The sequence below is a fragment of the Prenolepis imparis genome, unplaced genomic scaffold, assembly GCF_030444845.1.
Source record: "Prenolepis imparis isolate NDT839.2.m4 unplaced genomic scaffold, iyPreImpa1.0 SCAF_135, whole genome shotgun sequence".
In the NCBI taxonomy this organism is placed as follows: domain Eukaryota; kingdom Metazoa; phylum Arthropoda; class Insecta; order Hymenoptera; family Formicidae; genus Prenolepis; species Prenolepis imparis.
The window spans coordinates 1-10,081 of NW_028141293.1; the positions used below are offsets into that span (position 1 = coordinate 1).

The 10,081-nt window shown below is 27.7% G+C and overlaps 1 pseudogene; it reads left to right on the forward strand.

The window, feature by feature from the left end:
* Window positions 1-3,691: 3,691 nt before the first annotated feature.
* LOC145947751 (fatty acid synthase-like) lies at window positions 3,692-4,792 on the forward strand (annotated as a pseudogene).
* The last annotated feature ends 5,289 nt before the right edge of the window (window positions 4,793-10,081 follow it).

Genomic DNA, 10,081 nt, shown 5'->3' on the forward strand with positions numbered 1-10,081 from the left:
ACAGCTCATTTTGATAACGGCTGTGTGAGATATCATATCTATTTATAATGACAGAAACTGTTATAATTAATATCTACCGTTTCATGTTCGATTCTGTATCAATCAAAGTGTAAAATTATATAGTTAATTATGGACGTCATACTGTAAGTAATTTGCTGTTAAAATATTTTATTTTCGTCTTTGCATTGGAGAATTCTTGCTAGATCTGAGGGTTTCTTATGGCTTGATGGTCTGTCAACCTTAAAGACCAGCAGGAAGACTGTTAGACGAGATGACGTCATTAGTCGAAATATAATTGTTAACAAGACATCTTAAAAATGTAACGACGATGTGACTTGCGATTTTTAATGTTGAAATTTAGTTCTCAGACAGTTGTTGTTTGTTTTGTTTTGACTATTAATGTAACGCGTTTAGCTTAGACTAAGAATGTATAGATTTAATGTAAAGCGTTTTAATTATTGATTTTCATAGCGATACGCTGAAGATGACCACAAAAAATGGTCGAAACGTTCGTAAATTGATTGAATAAAGTTAATTTGTTTGCGCACTGATATCTGCGTTTGACTCTTATTGCCAATATAATACTAATGTATATATGTATATGTAATATAATATGTAGGGTGTGTATAGAGTGATTATAAGTCACATCTCATCTCTGGAGAATGAATTAATAAAGTCAAAAATTAATAAAGTCATAAATCAAAAATAGAGTAACAAAATTATATTTGAGCCTTTTTTAAAGAATTATAATTATAATCAAATAATCAAAAAAATGTGGATTATTATTCTTTTTAATTAAAAACTTTTTAATTAAAAGTTTGTAATTGTTTTGATAACAATAAATGAAAAACCATTATTAATTAATTAACAAGTACATGACAGTAGTATTAAGATTGGACTAACAGCAGATGTTCAAATAATTTGCCATTATTGTGACAGAGATTGTGGTTTGGGAGACGCTAGAAATGCTTCGAAGCGTTTGAATCACATGACACACCCACACGCATTACGCACACACTTAACATTGACGTACACATACACCATACATATGATGTGCAAAATTCAACCGAGCAACCTCCCCGTGGTGCACATTGGATAACGCGAATGCCGGCGGTATTGCTAAAAATCTTGCAAAATGCAAGGGTAACTTTGAAATGCGATAACTCGGCTCCTAGATATGATAGAGCAATATTTCTTGCGGCATTTTAAAGGGGAGGGTTCCTACTTCAAAGCCAATGTGGTGGCATTTATGGTTCCATCCTTGCTTTTTCCATGGATAACTACAAAGTCAAGAAATTTTCAGAGTTTTTTTGCCATCTGATTTTAAGCCTCACACGAAAAACAGTTCGATGAGACGAATAATGCTATATTACCCACTTTAAAGTTGAGGCTTCACCCGTTAAAATGCGCCCAGAAACATTGTTCTACGACCTCTCTAAGCCGAGATATGGCTTCTTAAAAATCATCAAAGTTTACTAGTTTTAAAGCGCTCCCCTAATTATTTTGCGTAGTGTATATTTTGTCCAATCTAAAACGCCGAAATCGACTTGGCTGGATCAATTGTAACCTTATCCATTGTTATTAAAATAAAGCAAACGTAAATAGTATTAACAACGTAGACTCAACAGCAAATAATATGCAAATGTACTTATGCCTCTTATAAGTCAACATCGTTACTTAGATATCGTTTCGAAAAATCAAATTGTTTTACAAAGTTTTACAAAAGTAAATACAAAAAAACGTCTATTTATTCGATAAATATGTTTACTGCAAAAGAAATTATTTTGATTACTGAATTTTGGAAAAGCGTTTTATTTCTTTGAAATTTTTTCCAGCATTTATAAAAAGAAAATAAATATTTTATATTTCACAATGTTTTAGAACTTTACGTACATAATTTGTCTAAAATAATCTGATTCTCATCTGAATATATTTTCTTGTGACACACAATAGAAGTCATAACATTGAAACAATCAGTTTATTGTGTTCATTTTGATATACTTAAATATTCATTTTTTGTGGAATTTCCTCTAAACTTTGACACTAATATGCATCTACTGCATATTTTATGTCAAAAAATTATCAAGAAACATGGTAGTGTTTTGCGCCAAGTCACGCGCATGCAACAGCAAGACGTAAATTTCTTTAATTAAAATTTTTTATTTTTTTTTATTCGAATTAATTTTTAATTTTTGTATAAGTTTTTAATTTTTTGTATTAATTTATAATTTATAATTTTTCTATTTATTTTTAATTTAATTTAATGTTATCTTCAATTAATATTTTTAAAAATTTATATTTTTAATTGGTGCAATTTTTCAATATCACTCTTTTTGTTAACTTAAAATAACACCATTTTGTAAATAATAAAATATATAAAATTTTTTTTAACTGGCGTGTATACTTGACGCTTTTTTTAATTTTTTTGAAAAAGTAAGTTTTTATGGATCTTATTATAGAATTTTGACACAACTAATATTTTTTAAAAGCTAAAAGTTATGTCAACTTAATTTTATAAATACTTAATTTTGTCAATAAAACTGCTCCAACATGTTGCACACGTTTGTATAATATGATAAAATACATTTAAAAAGCTTTCACCAATTCTTGCAACTTTAATTACAAATTTCTTGAAATTGTAACATGATGGAAAAGTGTCAAAATCAGAATTGTATTCAATGTCAAAAACTACAAAATATGATTGTTTTATTCTCGTAATTTTTTTTTATTGAATTATGTTATTATTACCCGAATTGTTTATTTATTTACTATAATAATTACGAAATATGCATGTTCTTATATTTGATTATAATATTATTTTGAAAAATAATAATATTAAGAGACAATAAAAGTATTATTAATTTAAAAAAAGTTATTAAAAATAATATTTATTAACTATTCTGATGAAAAAAAACTGATATGACGATACTTGTATTATTGCAATTTACACAAACTGCATGTCTTGTTCTTTTTATTTCATATTTATTTCTTTTAACCAAAAAAACAATAATTTTTACATGTCTGTAGGTTTTGTGCAACATCTTTTTATATGTGTGCACTTGACATTTGAACTCTAATTTGTAATGTATATGAAATACATATTGTTCATTTTAATAAAAAAAATAAACAAAATACTCGATGCAAGTAATTATAGACTAGCTCATGATTTATTAAATTACGCAATTAACAAAAAAATGTTATAAAATTACTTGAAAACAAAAACTGCAAGATTACATAGCATACAAAACATATCGTGTATGAAGGTTCGAAACCGCGAAAAGTCAATGTGAAAAGTCAATGAAGTGTCTACAAAGCGTTAATTACGTTTATATATATTGTTACGTCCCTGGATTACATCCCCTATGCGTTTCCAAGATAACATCGTCAAGGAGATTATTTATTAACAACCGACACGAGATTGTTTCTGGACGCCATGATAGGGACTTGAGTGACAGCTGTCGAGCTGATCGGTCGCGCGGTCTCTCTTGTTACATTTATTTAACGTGCTCTTATATTCTAATTCCATTAAAGTTATCGAGTTCTTTTATATATCGTCTGGTTCATTTCCCGGCGCGAATGTGTGTGAGAGTGTGACGTTGCGTTGCGCGCTTCAAGCTATCGCGAAACTGTCGCGCGGACGTAACAATATATATATATATATATATATATATATTTATATATATATTTTTAGATAATTTTAAAGATTCCAGAGGAAAATCAACCTTTGAACGAACCTGTTCTCGCACATCGCCGTTATTATTGTCGCGACGATAGAAGCTACATCATAATAGAGGTCTGGGTGGATTCGGTTTGGAGTTAACTGACTGACTAATACTGCGAGGTGCCAAGAACGTCGTATTAGTTTCGCGAACTGGGGTAAAAAATGGTTATCAGCGCATGAAAATTTATTTGTGGGAATCCTACCGTGTACATGTGCGCATTGTCAAAAATATTAATATCGCCAATCGCAACGATTGCGAACACCTCTTGCGAACTGCGGAAGAAAAAGCACCGGTGGACGCTATTTTCAACCTTGCTGCGGTGTTAAAGGATAACGTTCTAAAGAATCAAACCGCGGATACCTTTGCGGAATCTTTCAAATCGAAGGCCTGGGCAACGCAAAAAAATGTTAGACGAACTGTCCAGGGAGATATGTCCTGAATTACGGCACTTTGTAATGTTTTCTTCCGTTTCCTGCGGCAGAGGAAACGTTGGACAAACTAATTACGGCATGGCCAATTCCGTCATGGAGAGAGTATGTGAGAAGAGAGTGAGGGATGGATTACCCGGACTGGCGATTCAGTGGGGAGCTGTAGGTGATGTAGGTCTTGTTGCTGATATGAAAGAAGAAGATAAAGAACTCGTTATCGGCGGCATCTTGCAGCAAAAGATATCCAGCTGTCTTGATGAGCTCGATGGATTTTTATTGCAAAGCCGACTAATCGTCAGCAGCATGGTCATAGCCGAGAAAAAAGCGGGATCTTTCGGACTTGACAATATGGTGAAAACTGTCGCTAATATTCTAAATAAGTATTCGCATGCAGATTCGGATGTTAATTATTTCTCGTATAATATATATAATAAATCATATAATATATTTTTACTTTATATGGCAGATTTAAAAGACCTGAAGAAAATTAACCAAAATACATCTCTAGCCGAACTTGAAATGGATTCCATGATGGGTACGGAAATCAAGCAAACCTTAGAACGAGAATTCGATATCTTTTTATCTATACAAGAAATACAATTATCTTTCTACACAAAACAGAAATCTTACTTATTAATTTAAAAATAAATTTTATAGAATTATTTTTAAACAATCTTATTAGGAAATTTATGTCATTTTAGTGCCCCGACCCGGGCACGCCAAGTTTTTGTTCGTTATTTTAATCCTTTCAATGCCGGGTCTAAATCGTTTTGATTATGCAGATAACATCATTCTTAAAAATACAATGGTAATTCTATGATAAATTTTATATTCAGATCAGTTAATAATCTGCAAAATTAATACACATTTATATTTAGCTGAGTAGCTTTTTTAAATATTTAAAATAATAAGACAAATTTTTTTTATTTTTTTTTTTTATTTTGTTTTTTATATGTGCGTATGTATTCGTGTGACTTTCGGTTGTCATACACGTATTTAATCAATCACAGTTGAATTTGAGAAGAATAATCGAATATAATTGGTCAATTTCTTACGTCTTATGTCTTAAATTTGTATTGTAGACGCTGCTTCCCGCCAGATACCATTCTTATAATTTTATATTCAATGAACCAACCAACTTAACATATATTGTGTTCAAATTCAGCGGATACATAATCACAAAGTAAAAATTTTCCGTTAAACGTATAGACATGATAATGCAACTTTTGCGTTTTCAAGAAGTATTATTCAATTATCTGCAGTTTCTATTCAAAACTTCTTTGGTTGGATATAGAGGCAACATAGAACAAATAACAAAAATATATATTTATGAAAATATATAATCTCTATTTTATGCTGAAATACATATTTAATAATATTTATAATTTAAGAAAGAAAGATTAAACGTTATATGTGGCTTGCCCATGTGCGGCGTTCGTAAAATAGCACGCTTGCTAGAGACTCTACAGACATCTATGAATAGACAACATAAAGAGCTCTTCTGAAAGATATCTTACAAAAAGATAACTTACTAATATCATTTTTGAGAAAAATTAATGAAGTCTTCAAAAAGTTCTCTTAAAGAGCTCTTTCTCTCAACAATGCTCACTGGGAAGTCATATAATACGTGCAATTGTAAAGCATCAATAATAAATATGCAATATATGTATGTGTCTTTAATTAGCTAATGATTAAAAATCTTTAAACAATACGAAAGAATGCGATTAAAAATATGAAAAATATTAATAGAATAGTTCACAGTTCGATAATAAAAAATATTGAAAAAAATGTGTGACATAACGTAACGAGTTATACTCTCTAAAGGGCGACTATATAAAATTATGAGAAAATTAATTATCACAGTGTTAATTAATGATTAACACTCTCTAAAAAAAAAATAAAAGAGCGTATTTAAAAATGTAGGAAAATATTAATAAAATAGTCCTCCAGTCGATAAAAAATATTGAAAAAAACACGTGACATACATTTTTATGTAACGTATAAAGAACGACCGTAAAATTATGAAAAAATTAATTATCGCCAATAATGAGTAAACCTATTTTTTAAAAATAAAGGAATGCGTTTAAAAATATACGGAAATATTAATAAAATTGTTCTCCGTCCGATAATAAAAAATATTGAAAAAATTGTGACATAATATGTAACGTTATTATACTCGATCCTAGACTTATGAAAATATTAATTACCGCTAAAATATTATTGCCGCTAATTATTAAAATTCTTTAGAAAATAAAAAAGTGTGATAAAAAAGTATTAGAAAATATTAATAGAATTGTTCTCCTCGCGATAATAAATTATACAGATAATACACTGAATTAAAGTTACACCTTCTAACGGGTTTCAATAAAATTATAATATGATAATATTAATTAATGCCGCTAATGACAAAAATTGTTTAAAAACTAAAGGATATGATATAGTGTATAGATAAATTCTAATATTATATTTTTTTGTTTCAAAAATAATATATTTTGAAAAACACGTGAACAACTTAATAACGCAATATTTTAAACCGAGCGATTATAAAATTGTGAGTAAATTAATTAACAGGTTTAATTATTATTAAAACTTATTACAAAATATAACAATATAAAATATAATAACATTTTAGTAAAATAATTTTTTATTTTAAAAATAACATAACTATTAAGGGGATCCCCGAGCGAACGGCGAACTCCGACAAAATAGCAGCGCCACTATTTTGGAATTAAAATATTTGTAATTACCGACTGATTATCAAATGGTAATTACTGACATTTTAAATTCCACATTATCGATTATCTCAGGTCAAACATGTATTAAAAATCGATGTATACATTGCATATGTGAAGTCACTTTATGCTATGTCTACATAGATTTGAACGTAAATATGCATCGGCAATATACATGCATTCTTTGGATATCATTATATATATAGTGTATATAAGATAATAATCAGATTATAATAAGATTATAATCAGATTATAATAAGATTATAAAATATATTCAACAACAAGATTGATTGACTAGTTACAATAATAGTACAGATATACAGTATTTATGGCGAGAAGAAACATTCTTTAAAATTTATACATTTCTTTTTATTTACATCTTATAAATAAAACAAATCTTTAATAATTGTCAATATAAATCGATTATATTAATATATTTTTATCTATTAGCACAATAATATTACCTATAATATGTATACACTCCGCAAAATAATTGGGATAAAAAAAAATTGTGTCTAAAAAAATAGGCAAATTTTAAATAGCTGTAACTTTGTTTCAAAAAATGAGAATTTAAATTCTAAAAAAGGGTTTCTTAAAATCTCTACTTTCGAAAGGACACACATTTTTTACTTTCTTCAAATCTGGTATTTTTTATATACAGAAAACGACGAACTTAACAAAATGGGAAATTTTCTTCTCACTTTGTAGACGTGTTGCATGCACAAAAAAATTTGAAAAAATTTTTTGATTTTTTTACGGCTTGAAGTTTTCCCTGCAAAATTGTTTTTTAAAATTTTAATTTCGATTTTTCCTTATAAAGTTATCCAGAATTGAAGAGAAAGTGGTCATTTTTACTTTGATCGTTCATAACTCCGTTAAAAATCATTGTACAACAATTTTAAAACTGAATTCTTAAAGCTGAATCTTTATGCTCTATAGTATGATATAGTGGGCGAAATTTTTTAACTCGTAAATTTTTTTATAAATAGGTAAAAATAACGAAAAATTTCGCGAGTTTTCTCTTTTTTGTTTAAATTTCGAAAAAAATTACGCAAGGTGACTAAAAAAATTTTATGGACTTAATATTTTGTCTCTTTTAGTACCTCAAATTTTACAAAAAATCACAGACTTGCTGTGATAATTTCTTTATAGTGATCCGTATGTTCAATATGATCGATGCGTACAATATGTTCAAAAAACTTGATTTGCTTTGATAAAAAATTAAAAAAGTAAAATCTGTGGCAAAATGTTTTTCTCCATTTTCTAACATAATTTTTTAACTTGCCTCAACGTAAAATTTCGAAAATTTATAGTTGCATATTATTTCCAAAATTACCACCGACATCAGCTTCACCCAAAGTTCACCATGTAGAGATTGTACGATTGAATTTGCGCTTTGGATGAAGCTGATGTCGGTGGTAATTTTGAAAATAATATGCAACTTTAAATTTTCTAAATTTGATGTTGAAGCAAGTTAAAAAATTATGTTAGAAAGTGGAGAAAAAATTGTTTTGCCAGATTTTACTTTTTTAAACTTTTTATCAAAGCAAATCAAGTTTTTTTAACATATTGTACGCATCAATCATTTTAAACATACGGATCACTATAAAGAAATTATCACAGCAAGTCTATAATTTTTCGTCAAAGGGGTACTATAAGACACAAAAATTTAAGTCCTTAAAATTTTTTTAGTCACCTTGCGTAATTTTATTCGAAATTTAAACAAAAAAGAGAAAGCTCGCGAATTTTTTCGTTATTTTCACCTATTTGTAAAAAAGTTCACGAGTTAAAAAAAATCGGCCACTATATCATACTACAGAGCAAAGATTCAGCTTTAAGAATCAAGTTTTAAAATTGCTGTACAATGATTTTTAACGGAGTTATGAACGATCAAATTGAAAATGATCACTTTCTCTTCAATTCTAGATAACTTTATAAGGAAAAATCGAAATTTAAATTTTAAAATACGATTTTGCAGGGAAAACTTCAGGCTTTAACGTGAAAAAGTAAAAAAATTTTTTCAAATCTTTTTGTAATGCGACACATCTACAAAGTGAGAAGAAAATTTTCCATTTTGTTAAGTTTGTCGTTTTCTGTATATAAAAAATACCACAATTTAAGAAAATGATAAATTGCTGTGACCTTTCGAAAGTAGAGATTTCAAGCTTTGAAACCCTTTTTTAGAATTTAAATTCTTATTTTTTGAAACAAAGTTACAGCTATTTAAAATTTGCCTATTTTTTAGACACAATTTATTTTGATCCCAATTATTTTACGGAGTGTATTTTTATTAATATTATTACAGATCTTTTAATGTATTATTATGAAATTGTACATTTTCTTGTAATTCCATGTATTATTGCGTGGGAGTGTCTGATTTAAAATATTTTATTATATTATATATAATATTATTTTTACAATTAGAGTTTATAAAAATGATCACTCTTATGCTATTGTAACTAGTCAAATCTTATATATGTACTTATTTATAGGGATGTGCTGCATATCAGGTAAATATTCGGTATCTGGATATCCAGCTACTTTTTTATTTATTTAGAATTATCCGGCTATTCAACCTATTCGGCCATTTTCCACAATCTGATGATTCAAAATAAATAATAAATATAAAATCGTATACCGTATATAAAACGTATTGATAAAAGTATTTATTTAGTTAGATTGACCAAAAATTTGGTGAAATATAGATCACCAAAATATTTCACCTAATTTTTGGCCATCTAATAATAAATACTTATTATTTAATTTATTGTATATTTTTATACAGGGTGTATTTTATACATCTTGTAACGGTTGCCACGATTCTTTAAACGTTTCCGACAGTTTAAAAAAAAGTTTATATATAGTAAAAGTTTACTTACTTTACGCAAGCTATAACGTGCAATAAAAAAAAAGAAAAATTTTTAATAAAAATTGAAACTTTGAATTTTTTAAGTAAAATCACCATATTAAATAAATAAATAATACGTATATAATATATACGTATATACGTATATATTATATTTGATATAATATTTATTTATTTATATTAAATAAATTAAATAATAGAAGTATTTATTGTTAGATGGCCAAAAATTAGATGAAATATTTTGGTAACCTATATTTCATCAAATTTTTGGTCAATTTAACTAAATAAATACTTTTATCAATACGTTTTATATACGGTATACGATTTTATATT